Source organism: Psittacula echo (assembly GCF_963264785.1).
Source record: "Psittacula echo genome assembly, chromosome: 2".
Taxonomy (NCBI): Eukaryota; Metazoa; Chordata; class Aves; order Psittaciformes; family Psittacidae; genus Psittacula; species Psittacula echo.
In genome coordinates, this window is record NC_137737.1 from 114,918,506 (window position 1) to 114,938,861 (window position 20,356).

A 20,356-nucleotide genomic window follows, 5' to 3' on the forward strand; every position below is an offset into this window, starting at 1 on the left:
AAACTCGTTCCAGCTGTATAAAGAGAATTCCATTTCATTTTTTTCTTTTATAAAATCATAGAATAGTTAGGGTTGGAAAGGACCTTAAGATCATCTTGTTCCACTCCCCCTGCCATGGGCAGGGACACCCCACACTAAACCATGTCACGCAAGGCCTCATCCAACCTGGCCTTGAACACCGGCAGGGATGGAGCATTCACAACCTCCCTGGGCAACCCATTCCAGTGCCTCTCCACCCTCTCAGTAAAGAATTTCTTCCTTATATCCAATCTAAACTTCCCCTGTTTAAGTTTGAACCCATTACCCCTTGTCCTGTCACTACAGTCCCTGATGAATAGTCCATCCCCAGCATCCTTGTAGGCCCCCTTCAGATACTGAAAGGCTGCTATGAGGTCACCACGCAGCCTTCTCTTCTCCAGGCTGAAAAGCCCCAACTTTCTCAGCCTATTTTCATACGGGGAGGTGCTCCAGTCCCCTGATCATCCTCGTGGCCCTCCTCTGGACTTGTTCCAACAGTTCCATGTCCTTTTTATGTTGAGGACACCAGAACTGCACACAATACTCCAAGTGAGGTCTCACGAGTGCAGAGTAGAGGGGCAGGATCACCTCCTTCGACCTGCTGATCACGCTCCCTTTGATGCAGCCCAGGATACAGTTGGCCTTCTGGGCTGCGAGCACACACTGAAGCCGGGTCATGTTCATTTTTTCATCAACCAACACCCCCAAGTCCTTCTCTGCAGGGCTGCTCTGAATCTCTTCTCTGCCCAACCTGTAGCCGTGCCTGGGATTGCTCCGACCCAGGTGTAGGACCTTGCACTTGGCATGGTTAAACTTCATCAGGTTGGCATCAACCCACCTCACAAGCGTGTCGAGGTCCCTCTGGATGGCATCCCTTCCCTCTGGTGTATCAACCGAACCACACAGCTTGGTGTCATCGGCAAACTTGCTGAGGGTGCACTCAATCCCACTGTCCATGTCATCGACAAAGATGGTGAACAAGACCCATCACAACACCCATCCCTGAGGGGCACCACTCGTTACCGGTCTCCAGCTGGACATCGAGCCGTTGACTACACCACTTTGTGTGCGGCCATCCAGCCAGTTCTTTATCCACCAAGTGGTCCACCCATCAAATTGATGTCTCTCCAATTTAGAGACAAGGATGTTGTGTGGGACAGTGTTGAAGGCTTTGCACAAGTCCAGGTAGATGACGTCAACTGCTCTGCCCCTGTCCATCAGTTCCGTAGCCCCATCATAGAAGGCCACCAACTTGGTCAGGCAGGATTTCCCCTATATATTGTATATATACATGTATATATATTTTTGACACAACATAGAATAAACCAGTAATATTTCACATCTCCATAGAAAAAGGCATACATCTCAGTACTGAAAAACCTGGTAGATTTCCTCAAGAAAGTCACATTCTTGAAACTCAAGTTCTTGAGTAGTTCCTTGGGCAGTAGAACATCAATTCACAAGAGATTTTGACACCACATATTTACTATAAAGTTCAGTGAAACTGAACACACTTCCAGTTTGCTGAATGCCAAAAGAAAAATGGTGCTTGCTTCAATAAGCGACAAAAGAAAACCAAAAAGTTTATTGAAATCAATAGAAAGAATTAAAAAGATCACCTATAGATATTTGTAGCATGTGGCTTTAGTATTCATAAATTCCTGCTGTGGGCTTTTGTCTTTAATCACATCCAAGAGGCAAAATATTAAAGAAATAAATTAGATAAAGACATTCTTGTGTAATTTCCATTCAAATTACATGGAACTCCACCCCTGGAATATACATCTGATGATAAAAAACCCACACTAATTTATATGTTTAAGGCTGCAAGTCCAACAAATTGCAGTGATTCACTACAAAGCTAGATGTGGTCTCCAACTTCAAAGCTCCTATAATTTAGTAAAGGAATCATCAACTTGAGTTTTTCCATATATATCAAGAGAATAAACCAAAGTTTATAACCTATACTGATGTTTTAGATACAACAACTGCAGCACACAGAGTTGCTTTGCTCATCCTGGAATTCCTGTAGAACAGCCTGGGCAGAAAACGTTTGTGGGGTTTTGTTCTTTTTCTTTTTTTTTTTCCAGAAGAGGATGGGGTTTGGATTTGGGGATGAGGGGGAGAGGTTCATTTTTAGGTTGTTGTCATCTTTCTCTATTCCCCTGCTCCCATGGAGATTAAAATTTTATCCAACACTGAATCACTGAATAGGAGTTGAAACTTACAGCGTATAGCAGTAAATTAATAATAAAAAAAATGCACACAGAGGTAGTAAAAACTAGTTTTAATATTTTGTGATATTAGCTCCATGCTACAACAGGGGAGTAAGTAAATATTATTTTGGTGCCCTTATCTCCATATTACAGACAAGTTGAGGGTTTGTCAATATTCTTCTAGGCTCTTTTGAACATTTATCAGTCAGCATTGGCAGCTGTGACAGGATGACTGCTCATTGAATGCCAAATGTAGTAACACAAAGCTGTCATTCTTCAACAGGTTATTACTTTGAAATGATTATTATTTAAGATAAGTTTTCCACATCTATCTAAGTCAGATTTTCCACAATCTCTGAGTTCTAGAAGGGTGTAAAATACTTTGATGCAAATTGTATCTGTTAGGAGTACATGTAATAGTAATACTTCTGTATAAGTCGGTTATTGCATTGAAAAGGCATTTGATTATTCCCTAGTATATCAAGGACTCATATATACTACTGTTTATAGCAATGCCTATTATTAATAAACTGTAAATTGTTTGAATGGAATTTCTTGTGGAATGTAATGATATTTTTGTGCACATTATTAAAAGACTCCAAGTTGACTTTCATTAAACAGAAAACCTGTACCATGCTGAATGCACTGAATATCAAGGTTAGAGGTGAATAATTTCTCCAGTACTTAGAAATGCTTACTTCACAATAACTTCGGAGCTGAATGAGGGTGAGTAGGAAGAAAAACGCTTATGCTACAGAATTGCAGATGTGCATTTAGAATAGAACTGTTTCCATACCATTATACATTTGTGAATCTGATGTGGTCTTTGTTTCTGTGAATTCTCCACTGCTGAGAGGGCGACTGAAAATAACTCAAGAGCTAGAGATAAAATATGTTTGCTTTAAAGAAAACTCTGATCTCATTAAAAGGTTTTCTAATCATCACACAGCAAATGAAATGCAATGATGGTATGCATGCAGTGGAGAAAGTATCTAGCTATTTAAAAAATGGACTGTTTTTATTGATTACAAGATACACTTTTATAGCATATCTTGAAGCCGCAATTCCATCAACCAGCTATAAATATGTTATTGAATACTTAGATTAATTTGGGAAGATGCTGGAAATGATTCTTATATACTTTAGCTTTCTTTTGTTTTTCTTAATTTATTTTTGGTTGAAATAATGTACTTTAATGGTAATAATTGAGATAATCCAGTTCCTTTTCTCTTTCAAAAAGTATGTGTTCATAGAATAAAACAAAAAAATGTAGTTTCAGTGTCTGAGAAAAGAAATTAACAAAGGTTTCTAGGGAGTGGGGGAAGCTGATCTTTTGATATATATAGAAGCATTATATAGTATAAAATGTTCCATATAGCTCATGATGTACCTTCTATAACATTTATTTAATTTAGCAAATTATAGTCATAATATTTCATTTTTATTTTGGTTAATGCTTCCAAATTTTTCAGTAATTTTTTCCATGGAGATGGCTTTTCCTGAGTTCTTTAGTTTCATTATTATTTTGTTTGGTTGCAGTTGGTATTTTTTCTGTTTCTTAGGTAAAAGCTACCCTTGTACTCATTTTCTTTACTATTGATGATGCTGGAACTCTATCAATGAGTGCAGGAAGAAAGAAAACACAAAAGGATGTATATACCTTCAAAGCAAATTCACTAATAATGTGAATAAATAACCCTTGGAATAACTTTATAACGTTTACTCAACTTTAGTCTTGTTTAATTACTCCTTGGAGACTATAAACTTAAATCTGCTGTCTCACTTAATTAGGCTTTTTCTTTTAAATCCAGCTTGTATTTTATTGGTTGTTTCCAGACCTCTATTGTTAAGATGGCAGAAGTTTAATTATTTCTTGATTTGCATGTAAAAACATGATCATTACTGGCATTACAAAAAGGAAAATAGCTTCACACTTTAAAGTAAGAAAGGTTTTGTAGCCCAGTCTTTAAAAAAATAATCCTTCATCTGCTTTGTTTTATCCTGTTTAGAATCTTTGTGCTTCCTAACTAATGTGCCGTTTTATATCCTAACAATTAAGAGGCAAAACAGGGTTGATTGGAAATATTGATTTTGGATTAAAAACAATTCCTCCAGCTGTGAGCTGAGTCGTCACAATTTTCGTTGTTTATAGCTATTTGGGAATCAGTTATTTATGCAAATATCTCCAAAAGTTCAGAGGATCTTAGAATAGGTAATTAATTGTGCAAAAATTCTTATTTGGAATTGATTATTTATTATTTTCCAACTTAAAACTACTTTTTTTAACATCATAGGGCATAGGAGGCATAGTCACGGACTACCACTTTTCTTAGATAGGCAGACTGCAAAACTGTGTATGAACCTTACCTGAAGACAGCACAGTCTAAATATAAACTAAAGGGTCACATGCAGACCAACAGGAACGAAGAGCACATGAAGCTTACTAGGAAATTTCAGTGACATAACAGGAGAGTTATTTTCAAGCTTTTTATTAAGTTTTGCACTGAAGGAAAAGAATTCTGAAAGACAAAAAGCCATTAGTCCTTCTACTTCACAAGATACAGTCTCCCAAGAGTGAGAAGTAGCGTCTATTAAGTTTAACACATGGGCAATAGAAGCAAGCATAAGCAGAAGTGGGAGCCAGTAGTGAGTTAAAAGTGGTAGTATGTAGAGAGGGACATAGGTGTGAAAGGCTTTGAAAGTGAGAAAAGAAGCTTATGCTTGATTCACTGGAAAGGTGCAAGCAGCAAAAAGAGAGCAGGTGGTCTCAAAGCTTAGAAAATTATCTTCACAGTAGCATTAAGAGAACAAATTTGTACTTATCATTAGACAACTAAGGGGACAAAAGCCTGAGTGTGTTAGCTGCATCTGAGTTTCTAAGTCCTTTAAGACACCTATCTCTTAAGAACACAAGGGATAGACTCATAGTATCATAGAATGGGTTAGAAGGAGCCTTAAAAGCCATTTAGTTCCAATTCCCCTGCCATAGGCAGAGATACCTGCCAGTAAATCAGGTTGCTCAAAGTCCCATCCAACCTGGCCTTAAACATTTCCAGGGATAGTGAATCCATATCTTCCCTGGGGAACCTGTTCCAGTGGCTCACCAGCTTATAATAAAGAACATTTTCCTCATATCTAATCTAAACCTATCTTCTTTCAGTCAAAAGCCATTACCTCTTGTCTTATCACTGCATGCCCTTGTAAAATGTCCCTCTCCAGCTCTCTTGCAGGCCCCTTTTAGGTACTGGAAGACTGCTATAAGGTCTCCCCTGATCTACTTTTTTCCAGACTAAACAACCATATTTCCTTCAGTCGCTCCTCTTCAGACTTGTGCTCTAGACCCTTCACCAGCTTCATTGCCCATCTCCGGACCTGCTCCAGCGCCTCAATGTCTTTCTTGTAGCGAAGGACTCAGAACCACACACAGTGTTTGAGGTGTGACCTCAGTATTGCCAAGTTCAGGGGGACAAACACTTCCCTGATCCGGCTGGCCACGCTATTTCTGATACAAACCAGGATGCTGTTGGCCTTCTTGGCCACCTGGACACACTGCTGACTCTTATTCAGCCAGTTGTCAACCAACACCCCAGGTTCTTCTTTGCCAGGCAGCTTTCTAGCCATTCTTCCACAGGCCTGTAGCTTTGAATTGAGCTGTTGGGACCCAGCTGAAGGATCTGGCATTGAGCCTTGCTGAACCTCTAATAATTGGCCTTGTCCCATCAATCATAGAATAGTTCATAGAATCATAGAATAGTTAGGGTTGGAAAGGACCTTAAGATCATCTAGCTCCAACACCCCTGCCATGGGCAGGGACACCCCACACTAAACCATGTCACCCAAGGCCTCATCCAACCTGGCCTTGAACACTGCCAAGGATGGAGCATTCACAACCTCCCTGGGCAACCCATTCCAGTGCCTCACCACCCTCTCAGTAAAGAATTTCTTCCTTAGATCCAATCTAAACTTCCTCTGCTTAAGTTTGAACCCGTTACCCCTTGTCCTGTCACTACAGTCCCTGATGAATAGTCCCTCCCCAGCATCCCTATAACCCCCCTTCAGATACAGGAAGGCTGCGATGAGGCCTCCACACAGCCTCCCCTTCTCCAGGCTGAAAAGCCCCAACTTTCTCAGGCTATCTTCATACGGAAGGTGCTGATCATGCTTATGGCAATTCCCTGGGTTTGTTCCAACAGTTCCATGTCCTTTTTATGTTGAGGACACCAGAACTGCACACAATACTCCAAGTGAGGTCTCACGAGTGCAGAGTAGAGGGGCAGGGTCACATCCTTCGACCTGCTGATCACGCTCCCTTTGATGCAGCCCAGGATACGGTTGGCTTTCTGGGCTGCGAGCGCACACTGAAGCCGGCTCATGTTCATTTTCTCTCATTGACCAACACCCCCAAGTCCTTCTCTGCAGGGCTGCTCTGAATCTCTTCTCTGCCCAACCTGGAGCTGTGCCTGGGATTGCTCCAACCCAGGTGTAGGACCTTGCACTTGGCATGGTTAAACTTCATCAGGTTGGCATCAGCCCACCTCACAAACGTGTCCAGGTCCCCCTGGATGGCATCCCTTCCCTCTGGCGTATCAACTGAAGCACACAGTTTGGTGTCATCGGCAAACTTGCTGAGGGCGCACTCAATCCCACTGTCCATGTCACCGACAAAGATGGTGAACAAGACCCGTCCCAATACCGATCCCTGAGGGACACCACTCATTACTGGTCTCCAGCCGGACATCGAGTCATTGACCGCAACTCTTTGCGTGTGGCCACCCAGCCAGTTCTTCATCCACCAAGTGGTCCACCCATCAAATTGAAGTCATTTCAATTTAGGGAGAAGGATGTTGTGTGGGACAGTGTCGAAGGCTTTGCACAAGTCCAGGTAGGTGACGTCAACTGCTCTGCCCCTGTCCATCAGTTTCATAGCCCCATCATAGAAGGCCACCAAATTGGTCAGGCAGGATTTCCCCTTAGTGAAGCCATGCTGGCTGTCACCAAGCACCTCCTTGTTTTTCATGTGCCTTAGCATGCCTTCCAGGAGAATCTGCTCCAAGATTTTATCAGGCACAGCGGTGAGACTGACTGGTCTGTAATTCCCCGGGTCATCCATTTTCCCCTTCTTGAAAATGGGAGCTATATTTCCCTTCTTCCAGTCATTGGGAAACTTCACCCGACTGCCATGATTTTTCAAATATGATGGACAGTGGCTTAGCAACTTCATTTGCCAGCTCCTTCAGGGCCCATGGATGGATTTCGTCAGGTCCCATGGACTTGTGCATGTTCAGATTCTTAAGATGGTCTCGAACCAGATCCTCTCCTACAGTGGGCCTACGGTCTTCATTCTCACAGTCCCTGCATCTGCCTTCCAAGGCTTGGGTGGTGCAGTCAGAGCCTTTCCCAGTGAAGACCGAGGCAAAGAAGTCATTAAGAACCTCAGCCTTCTCTAAATCCAGGATAGCCAGTTCTCCCGATAGCTTCCAGAGGGGGCTTATGTTGTCCCTTGTCTATCTTTTATTCACTATGGACCTATAGAATCCCTTCCTATTATCCTTAACATCCCTAGCAAAGTTCAATTCTAACTGGGCCTTAGCTTTCTTACCTAGTCCCTAGCTTCCCAGACAACATCCCTGTATGCTTCCCAGGCCACCTGTCCCTGCTTCCACCTTCTATAATTTCCTTTGAATTTTCCTCAGCAGCTCCTTATCCATCCAAGGAGGTCTCCTGGCCCTCTTGCTGCACTTCCTTCTAGTTGCGATTCCATACTCCTGAGCTTGGAGCAGGTGATCCTTGAATATCAACCAACAGTCTTGGGCCCCCCTGCCCTCTAGGGCTATATCCCATGGAACATTCCTAAGCAGGCTCCTGAGGGGTCCAAAGTCTGCTCTCTTGAAGTCCATTGCAGTGAGCTTGCTGCACGCTCTTCTCACCGTCCTGAGGATCTCAAATTCGACCATCTCGTGGTCACTGCATCCAAGGCTGCCCTGGAGTGTCACATTTCCAACCAGCCCTTCCCTGTTGGTGAGCACAAGGTCAAGCATGGCACCTCTCTTTGTCAGCTCCTCTATTACTTGCAGAAGGAAGGTGTCTTCCACACAATCGAGGAACCTCCTGGATTGCTTGTGCCGGGCCGTACCTTCACTCCAACAGATGTCAGGGTGGTTGAAGTTCCCCATGAGAACAAGGGCCTGCGAGCATGAGGCTGTTCTTATCTGCCTATAGAGCACTTCATCCACAGATTTCTTTTTACGAGGCGGTCTGTAACACATCCCCACAGTAATGTCCCCCATCGCTGTTCTCCCTTTAACCCTGACCCATAAACTCTCTGTTGACTGCTCACCCATCCCCAGACAGAGTTCCATACTCTCCAGCCTATCCCTAACATAAATAGCAACTCCCCCTCCCTGCCTGCCAGGCTTGTCTTTTCTATAGAGCCTGTGACCTCCCATTCCAACACTCCAGTCATAGAAGTCATCCAGTCTGTCCAGATCCCTCTGCAGAACCTTTCTGCCCTCAAGCAGGTCAACCCTCCTGCCCAACTTGTTATTGTCTGGACACTTCCTGAGAGCTGCACTTGATCCCTTTGTCTAGATCATTGATGAAGATATTAAACAGACCTAGCCCCTGAGGAACACCACCTGTAACCAGCTGCCAGCTAGACTGAAGTCCGTTCACCACCATTCTTTGAGCCTGGCCATCCAGCTTTTCTTTTTACACATCAAACAGTATTCCCATGCAAGCCACAAGCAGCCACTTTCTCCAGGAGAATGCTGTGGGAAATGGTATCAAAGGCATTACTATAGTCCAGGTAAATCATATCCACAACCTTTCCCAGTGTACATTTGCTAATGTACCATTATAACTTCTCTATGGCTTAATTGCCTTCAAAATCCACTAGAAATTAAAAACTTGAAGTGTTGGTTTGTTTTGGGTGTTTTTTGAGTATTGATATTGGTTTGCATATGCTTCCTTCCTTCTTGGTTAGTCTCCTTTGTCTAGCCAGCTTATTTTTTTTTTTTGAGAAACAATTTTCAAAGATTGTTGTTGCCTTGTTCGTTATCTTTTCATGTCTCTGGAGATGGTTGGACTGTTCTGATATAGCAAGTGATAGAGCTCATGAAACTATTTGACCTTTTTAACTTCTTTTTTTCTGGCACAATTTTTTTGGTGGTGATGACTTGACACATATGTCTCATTTCAATTCAGATTTTTTTTTTTTTTTTTTTTTTTGACCAGTCTACTCAATCTGGGCATAAATCATCATCTTGCAGCCTATCTATGATAAGCTCAAAAATGAATTGCCAGAATAGATGATGTGCCAGAATTAGAACCTGCATGTACTAAAGAGAAAGTAAGTCATGCCAGCATAATAACACTGTTTGGTAAATATAAATGGTTCCGCTCTACCCCTTTCATATCTATCTTGTCTTTAAGAACATGCCCTAAGAGTCTCAGATCTGAAGCAGGTGGTACAAGTATAGGTGAGTGTCTTATAGCTTTTAATTACCTGTGATATCCTGGAGGGCTAATGAAAGTCTACCACATGGATGCCTGCAGAGATCATTATTTTCCCTTTTCAAAGACTAATTATCTGTAGCATGATGAAATTTGTTGTCTAGCATACAGAAATTATTATTTCAGTCTAAAAATTAAGTCATGAATCAAAGATGCTTTGCATTTTTTCAGTCATGGTTTTACTTCTGTTTCTCTATGATTGATTAGTTTGCATAAAGACTATATTAAAATATGTGAAAATATTAACTTAAATATGTTCATGAAGTGCTTTCATTGGAGCCTCTTCTTCTAAATTGCATGAGACACTGTTTCATGGAATCTTTCATATTATTGGGTGGTAAATGAAATATGTGAAGCCTTAGGCAACACAGTACACGGAATTACCTAATGTGACTATATCCCAAAGCAATGCATGCCCTGTTACATCTTTTGACTAAATTGACTCATGAATACGCAAAATGTGGTTAAATTGTGGGGAATGCAAAATTATTTACAATTCAAATACCATCACCCAAATGCATATTAAAATTAATGACTTTTGGATAAATGTTAATGAATAGGAAATAATTCTGCTTTAAAATATAAGAATATTCATACATCAATAATTGATGTATTTTGCTTTTGAAACTAAATAGCTTCATTTCCAGTTAGAATAGAAAGAATGCCACACTAGTTATTTGCACTAAATATTTCTTTTTTAATCAGAACTTATGCCTACAAATAACTTCATGTTGCTTTTCTGCTTCTCAGCATGACCTTAGTCAGAATTATTTTACACATAGTTAGGGTTTGCATACACAGATTGACGCCTTGGCACAAACATGGCACATGACTAGACTGAACATTCTAACTGTCAAAAATTCATGATACAGGTATGGACCAAAAAGGGAAATGCAGGCATGCTTCAGTATGTTTGCTTGTATGTTTGCAGGGATGGATAAAGTTCTGGATGAAGGGAAAAAACCTCATGAAGTTAGGAATTTTCTGAAGTTATTACCTTAAAATGCTCACATACACTCAAACTACAATACAGCAAGCCAATATCTGTCATATATGATGATAGCAAGCTGAATCATTAACTTGTTAACCATACATTTCTGCTTTTCACAAGCAAACAGATAGAGCTCTACTTTTAAAATTCCAAGTTTGGTCTTTAGTTTAGTCTATTACACTGAATAGGTAACAAATGTGAGAACAAGATCTAAGTGAAATTAAAGATCCTCCATTTTGTCATTAAAACTGAACTTAAATCTTGGCTTTAGAGCAAGTGTTATTTTCTGCTCAAGCAATGAATAAAAGTTAGGATATTTTTAGATAATGTAATCTTCAAAATCTCATTACTTCATAATGGTTTGAGCTTGCTTTCTACCAAGTATTTTTTTGCAACATGAAAATATTTCTAATTCAAGTTTTGTTAGTTCAATGAAAAAAGAAGGGCAAACGATGAAGAGAGAGCAATAATTTATGAAACCACTATCCCCCATCTCCAGACATTTTTTAGCTAGATACACCAGATTACTGCTTTGTGAGCTATACTGAAATATGACCACACTCAAGACTGACAGTCAAGAGATTGACACTAAAATTCATTGAAATTAATAGTTAAATGCATTAACTGTAAAGGATTACTAATTTATCTTCTGTCATGATGCCTTTGTAGCCCATTCACATTCTTAGGTGGAAAGTGCACTTGTATTTTGACATTTTCCTTCTATTCCTCTCTCTTAACTAAAGTCTAAGGCTGATCACGTGTCACATGTTTCATAGTGAAATAAATCAAGATCTCTTCTATAGATCTGGTATCACCTGAATGGAAAAAAATCTAAAGAATCTCTTAATCCTATAAATCACTTTCAATACAATGCATAGAAGAGGCCCCGTGATTGGTACATTTCACAGTTTATCCTCACAGTGTCAAAGCAGAGTACCCAAAAAACAAACAAACAAGCAAACAAAAAAAAGAAACAAACCCAAAAACCAACAAGCAACAAAAAAACCAAAACCAAAGTCACAGTTTGCAATTAAGCACTTTCTTTTTTCTTTCTCATTAAAATTTAAATACCTGAAGCCACTTGAACATCTCTTTTTGCAGTTGGCTTAGTTTGAGCAGGGAAAATAAAGCCATACTTTCTATAAATGTATATACTTACAGTGTATATATCTATTTCTATATAGTCATTTTCAGTTCTCTTTTACGTGTGTTTGCAGAATTCTGTAGAATTTTTCTTATGAATGTGGAAAGGCAACATTCAAATCCTAAGTATTCTGTTCACATTGAAATAAAAATAATAAAAATATATTCTGTACATGTCAGGGTTTATGACCTTGATAAGCCTTTCCTGAAAATGTTTGGCTTTCCAACAGTCCCTACAAAAAAAACATGTACATGATGAAAACATTTTTTTTTTTTTTAATGGAAATAAATTACAGCAAAGCATTTAAATGATTTATTGAGAGGCAGAAAGAAACTATCCCATCTCACATTTTATAGAAAGAAAAGCTGTCTGATTAATTTTATATTTCATACACCAGAAAGCATGCTTTCTATAATCCAAATCTTTGATCAACTACAAATTACTGGGGACCATGCGGTCTGTGGAGGTAAAAATAAATGAAATGCCTTCAACAGCTGAAAACCAACTTACCCACTTAGAGGAGTGATAAACCAGGTTTTGAATTTGATTTCTTTAGTGATAGAAGTACTCCAGCAATCTTTAAAAAAAAAAACATTGCAGGACATAGAGAAAACTCAAGCACTCAGTAGGTCGTATCAAAAAGCAACAGGCATAACAGGTTGTCAGGCTGAATGATTATGTGACTCTGAAAATGTGCTGTAATCAGACTTTTGTGATATAATAAGTTGATATGTGTTTGCTTTCTAATGTTAATTTCTCCAATCTGTCTATAGCAGGTTTTTATACAAAATGTGAACTGCTGTAGTTAGGCTTCTGCTTGCAGTTCACGTCTGTATTTTGCTATTTTAAAGTGAAAATATTTTGAATGTAATACTAAATGAGTATGAAGCAATTCCATCAGTGTATCTGAGTGTGATTCAGATCACCACTGAGAATAAATAAGGGAATTAAATGAAGAGAAATTCTGGCTATTTTTTATGGTGTAACATGAATGTAACAGAATGAAGACTCAGTTTCTTTGTAGGTGTTTTTTTGTTTGTTTGTGTTTTTTTCCTTTTCTTGATAGTCTTAACCTAACATAGTGTGTGTTCCCTCAAAATACTGGAACAAAAGAGAATGGGGATATTGTGCCATTACACCTTTCAACAGTCTCTGTTCAAAATATTGTCTGAAAAAATCATAGAATCATAGAATAGTTAGGGTTGGAAAGGACTTTAAAATCATCTAGTTCCAACCCCTTTGCCATGGGCAGGAACACCTCCCATTAAACCATGTCACCGAAGCCTCTGTCCAACCTGGCCTTGAACACTGCCAGAGATGGAGCATTCACAACTTCCTTGGGCAACCCATTCCAGTGCCTCACCACCCTTACAGCAAATAACATCTTCTTTATATCCAATCTAAACTTCGCCTGTTTAAATTTTAACCCATTACCCCTTGTCCTGTCACTACAGTCCCTAATGAATAGTCCATCCTCAGCATCCCTATAACCCCCCTTCAGATACTGGAAGGCTGCTATGAGGTCTCCACGCAGTCTTCTCTTCTCCAGGCTGAACAACCCCAACTTTCTCAACCTGTCTTCATACAGGAGGTGCTCCAGTCCCCTGATCATCCTCGTGGCCCTCCTCTGAACTTGTTCCAACAGTTCCATGTCCTTTTTATGTTGAGGACACCAGAACTGTACACAATAGTGCATGTATAATAGTGTATACAGCAGGAAAATCCTAAGACACCAATGTGGGGTAGGGATTTTCGGTGACTGAATTTACATATTCTGCTCATATTACCAATGCAGATCCTTCAGTCTTGGAAACAGAGAAGAAAGCATCTCCCACTGCTAGTCTAAGACCTATCAGAGCTTGTTCTGTAGCTTTAAAATTTTTCGAGCTGACCAGCATTGGTAGGCATAGTTTTCAGCTTTTTCTTTGGAGTCAATGGGAATTACTCGCACAGATAACATTGGTTAAGTGTTAAAATCAGGGTTGTTTCTTTAGCCATCAGTGTGTTATTTTCAAATCAGTTGAAAGCAGTAAAACTGAAAGTATAGAAAGGCTGTTCTCAGTCTCTTGACCTTCCTCATAACATTCAGGGGTCTGGATGCAGCAACATTTTTGAGTGGGTTGGACTGGAAATGACCTTTTGCTGTGTCTTGTTCTCAACTTCAGAAATGTATACAGAAAATTTAGGTTGTTGTACTGCAGTGAATAATTGGATGGACCTTTTGGAATACGCAAGGTAGATTCAGTTGCTTGCTGTCCTTTATTCCTTTAAAATTTTACTTCTGCTCCAGCCCTCTCTTTTCACTCTATGGTAAGCATCGAATACTCTGAATTACTTTTTGCTGTGTTAGCCATCAAAACCCTGAGGACAAAAGGATGCAGGGGAGTATGCAGTTACATAAGCTAACAAGGATCAACATAAAGCCATAACTCTCTCTCTGACCTAACAAACCCTCATGGGAGTCAGTGGTAACTACCACTGTGTCATGCCAAAGGGAAAAGACTCTGCTAGTTTGTGCCCTGTGTTATTCTCTGTGGAAATTTCCTGGGGCAGTGACCTGGTAGCTTCTTACCAGGCAACCTGATGTAAATGTCATCCAAAGACTTAGACAAGGTGATGATTACACTTGTATCCTAGAGAGATAGATCTATCTGGACCACAGATGAGCAAAGTGACCTTTCAAAGTTAGGTGACCTCTTAAGGTTAGATGACCTCTCAGGGTGGGAGATTACAGCTCTCTCTCTCCTCTTCTCTTTTGCTCAGTTCCCTGTAATACACTTTCACTGATCTGGAGCCGTAAACATGCAAAGAGCTTTTCATTTCTATAACCTTTCTGCTATTATAATAAAAGAGTTTGTCAAGCATCCTAACATATATTCCAGTGAAATAGTTTGTTACAGCAACTTGCAGTCATGATTTAAAAGTTTAAAAATAATTGTTAATGTTAAGTCAGCAACCAGAAGTGATAAATAAAAGAAATTATGAGGTACATGTTGTCTCAGCTACGGAAAAAAGGAAGTGACCAGTATGATTTGTCACTGTATTATTGAAATTTGGGTAAAAAAGTCTTTTTGGAACAATCCCTGGGCAATCAATTAAAAATTTGCCCCAAATAACCAAATGAAGCTCTAATAATGACCTCAAATTCCTTCAGCCACAGTATGTGGCCTAATGAAGAGCAAAAATGGAAAATGTAGCTGATGCAAGAGTTTTTATATTTAAGTTCTCTACATTTGCATCAAAAGGAGCGTGACCAGCAGGTCGAAGGAGGTGATCCTCCCCCTCTGCTCTTGTGAGACCTCATTTAGAGTATTGTGTACAGTTCTGGTGTCCTCAACATAAAAAGGACATGGAACTGTTGGAACAAGTCCAGAGGAGGGCCACGAGGATGATCAGGGGACTGGAGCACCTCCTGTATGAAGATAGCCTGAGAAAGTTGGGGCTGTTCAGCCTGGAGAAGAGAAGACTGCGTGGAGACCTCCGAGCAGCCTTCCAGTATCTGAAGGGGGGCCTATGTGGATGCTGGGGATGGACTATTCATCAGGGACTGTAGTGATAGGACAAGGGGTAATGGGTTAAAATTTAAACAGGCGAAGTTTAGACTGGATATAAGGAGGAAGTTCTTTGCCATAAGGGTGGTGAGGCACTGGAATGGGTTGCCCAAGGAAGTTGTGAATGCTCTGTCCCTGGTGGTGTTCAAGGGTGGGTTGGACAGAGCCTTGGGTGACATGGTTTATTGTGAGGTGTCCCTGCCCATGGCAGCGGAGTTGAAACTTAGAATCATAGAATAGTTAGGGTTGTAAAAGACCCTAAGATCATCTTTTTCCATGAACTTGATGATCTTAAGGTCCTTTCCAACCCTAACTATTCTATGATTTTATGAATCTATGATTCAAGTAAAGTAAGAAACAAAAATAATTTATGCTAAGGAATGTATTAATTAGAAAGGCTAAATGCCTTTTTAGACACCTAATTCAAAGAAGGTATTTTGCTGCAGAGAAGACTTTCCCTTTGGCTTGGAGAGGTACCAGCACTCTGGGGGAAAGTGAAAGTAAAAATGTGAGTTAGACATTTCCACTTTCTTTTTGGCATTGGATGTTTTCCCATATTGTTATTGAGTGTGATGATGTCTGTGAATGCTGTTCTTTAGCAGCAACCCCTTACCATGGCATTATCCTACACCTAGAAGTGTGCTCATTTCCACACACAATAGATTGACCCAGAGGATATGAAAAATATATGTTAAAATGCAAACACAAATGTGAATGAAAGAGAGGTTGAGAGTAGAAAGAACTCTGTGTGCTGTTGGCACAGAAGAGTTAACAGGTGCTATTTGAGTACCCAGAAAATATATATTAACAAGCAAAGTATATAGTCCTACTGTTAGGTGGATAAAGCAGAAAGAAGTCACTTACCTAATGAAAGATTAGAGGAACTATGAGATTCAGGAATACTATCAGAAAGGTATGAAGAAGTAAAATCCAGAGAAAGATAAGACAGAACGAAAGATGTTGCTAAGCCAGTGGCCATCATATTTGAAAAATCATGGCAGTCGGGTGAAGTTCCCAATGACTGGAAAAAGGGAAATATAACCCCCATTTTCAAGAAGGGGAAAATGGATGACCCAGGAAATTACAGGCCAGTCAGTCTCACCTCTGTGCCTGGCAAACTCTTTGAGCAGATTCACCTGGAAGGCATGCTAAGGCACATGAAAAACAAGGAGGTGGTTGGTGACAGCCAGCATGGCTTCACTAAGGGGAAATCCTGCCTGACCAATCTGGTGGCCTTCTATGATGGGGCTATGAAACTGATGGACAGGGGCAGAGCAGTTGACGTCATCTACCTGGACTTGTGCAAAGCGTTCGACACTGTCCCACACAACATCCTTTTCTCTAAATTGGAGAGACATCAATTTGATGGGTGGACCACTCAGTGGATAAAGAACTGGCTGGATGGCCGCACGCAAAGAGTTGTGGTCAATGGCTCATGTCCAACTGGAGACAGGTAACGAGTGGTGTCCCTCTGGGATGGGTGTTGGGACTGAACAGGTTCAACATCTTTGTCGGTGACATGGAGAGTGGGATTGAGTGCGCCCTCAGCAAGTTTGCCGATGACACCAAGCTGTGGGGTTCGGTTGATACGCCGGAGGGAAGGGATGCCATCCAGAGGGACCTCGACACGCTTGTGAGGTGGGCTGATGACAACCTTATGAAGTTTAACCATGCCAAGTGCAAGGTCCTACACCTGGGTTGGAGCAATCCCAGGCACAGCTCCAGGTTGGGCAGAGAAGAGATTCAGAGCAGCCCTGCAGAGAAGGACTTGGGGGTGTTGGTTGATGAAAAAATGAACATGAGCCGGCTTCAGTGTGCGCTCGCAGCCCAAAAAACCAACCGTATCCTGGGCTGCATCAAAGGGAGCGTGATCAGCAGGTCGAAGGAGGTGATCCTCCCCCTCTACTCTGCTCTCCTAAGACCTCACTTGGAGTATTGTGTGCAGTTCTGGTGTCCTCAACATAAAAAGGACATGGAACTGTTGGAACAAGTCCAGAGGAGGGCCACGAGGATGATCAGGGGACTGGAGCACCTCCTGTATGAAGATAGCCTGAGAAAGTTGGGGCTTTTCAGCCTGGAGAAGAGAAGGCTGCGTGGAGACCTCAGAGCAGCCTTCCAGTATCTGAAGGGAGCCTATGTGGATGCTGGGGATGGACTATTCATCAGGAACTGTAGTGACAGGACAAGGGGTAAGGGGTTCAAACTTAAACAGGGGAAGTTTAGGTTGGATATAAGGAAGAAATTCTTTACTGTGAGGGTGGTGAGGCACTGGAATGGGTTGCGCAGGGAGGTTGTGAATGCTCCATCCTTGGCGGTGTTCAAGGCCAGGTTGGATGAGGCCTTGCGTGACATGGTTTAGTGTGGGGTGTCCCTGCCTATGGCAGGGGGGGTTGGAACTTGATGATCTTAAGGTCTTTTCCAACCCTAACTATTCTATGATTCTATGATTCTATGTATATACAAAATGCCGGAAATCTAGCTGAAAAAGTACAGTAGAGACTAACTGTGAAAGAAAACCTGAACCAGAGGTAAGAATTTCTCTACTGAAGAGAATGGAAAGATTATGAGTTAATGATGTAAATCGTGATTTCCAAAGGTTTTAGTGGTAAAGAATAATAGTGAAAAAAAAAAAAAGAGAGAGAGCGCCTGAGATTAAAGGTGTACTTTTTAATAGGAGAGAGAGAACATTTAGGTGTCATGGCACTAGGTCATATGCAATGTGTGAAACTGTGTCTACAGTCTCATGACACATATATATAACATACCTAAATCGGCAAAACACGAACAGTCTTCTCTCTGGGACTTACTATGTGGTAATCTTGGCTTTGGCTAAAGCAACTATATTTGAATAGAAAATTCTTTCAGTCTATAGAGAATTTTTTCTGTCTATTGTGATATCTCTACTAATTTTCTTTCAGAACATGTGGAGGATGGGAAGAATACAAAAAAAAAAAAAACAAAACCAAAAGTTGTGAAAGTTTAAGATCTGTGTAACTAACACAGAGCTGGTAAATATAACACATTGTGGTAAATATAGACACACAGTCATAACTACATACAAAATTTCAACTTTATGTAAATACATCTGGATAAGCACAAAAGATCAGGCAAGATTTGTTTTTTCAAGAGATTGATGAACACTTGAAGGAATATAGCACAGCTGAGAATTGGTAGGGATCTGCGCAGCTGCTGAAAGCAAAAAAAGTAATAAAGACTGTGGGCACAGAGTGAACATTTGTCATACTGACAGTAATGGAAACCAGTATAACTTCTGTACCCAAGAAACAAAGGCAGTGTGATAACCAGTAGTATTAACTTCCTTGTAATTTCATCCTTGAGAGGTGGAAAATCATGTAGATTAAGAAGAAATTCAGACTCTAAATTCATTTTCCACCTTCCCTTCTTTTTTTAATTCCAGCAAACACTTATATAAGTAATAGATCTCATAATTTAGAAATTTATAAACTGGAAAGCAGACTTAACAATTACTGTAATGAGTTTATTTTTTGTTGGTTTCAGCCAGATTTGAACAAGCGACTCAGAGAAGATAGATTATTTTTTTTTATAACTAAATACACCAATACTGCTGACACTTAATTAGCTCAATGAAATTATTTATTTTGAATTTTCTGAAATAACAGTTGTTTTCTGGAGGGCTTTTCCTTGCAGTAAAAACCACGTTTCAAATTTAGTGAGGAAGGATTTAGATATTTTTCCTCCTTAGTTCCCCCTAATATTGAAGGAATTGAAATACACAATGGCAAAGGAAAATTATCAATTAATAAAAATAAACATAAACCAGACATTCCAAAAGAGTTTTTCAAATAGTTAGCATCTGAAAATTATGAAATACAAGAAATGTTGCAACTATGCTATCAAGTGTAAAAAGCAGGATATGTTTATATTTTAAGTCTGTTTAAAATACTGGGTCCCAAGTGACCTACATTTCAGCCTTGCTTTGCCATGTGCTGTGTTTGAATTTTTTGATATAGCACATCTGTACTGTTCTCAGCTGTAAAATGATAATAACGATAGTTCTTAATCTCAGAGTCATAGTGAGTCTTAAGCTATTAATATTTTCTTTGGGATTTCAGCTGGAAGGTGCTCTTTGAGACATTAACAACAAAAATTGTCTCATTACTTTTATGGCAGCAGAAAACTCAGACCTGGATGATCACATGCCTACCGAAACTTTATTCTTACTCTTGTCAATCCTTTTACTTAGGGAAATTGGACTTCTGTGTATATCATGAACACTTACTGAGGGTTATGCAAGCATTTTGTCCTAAGAGAGTCTCCTCGACAACTTAAAGCAACGTACTACAATGATTGCCACTGTAGACCTGTGGCATTTTGGCATTGTACCACCATTTTGCTTCAGCAATTGATATTTGTTGAAAACTGGGTTCCAGCTCCTCTATTGACAGAATTGCTGATCAGAATCAGCTATCTCACTTTGCTCTGCAAACCAAGTCAGACTAGCTCAGACCAACTGTTCTTTTCAACAGAAAAAGTAAATTCTTCATACTCAGTCAGCCTTTTTTATTCTGAAACAGTCCCTCCAAGGTAAGTCAACTGGCCAGGCAGCATCCATATGATCCAGAATAAACCCTCAGTGTTGGTAGAAATCATGCAACCACACATAACACAGAGATTTTTAGTCTGGACAAAACAATAGTTTGAGATTTCTCCCCTTTTTTTTCCCCCAGAACACCCCGAACAACCCCAAACAAAACACAAACCAGCCCCAACACACCAAAGACAGATGCATTATGTATCTGCACCTGAAAAAGGGAAACTGTGCTACCTTCTTAGGCTATTCTGATGAGCCTGTTCCCATTTCAGTCTGAGAAAATTTACAGAATCTTTGATTCAAAATAGACATTTTAAATATAATTTATAAAAAAGTCAACACTCACTAGGA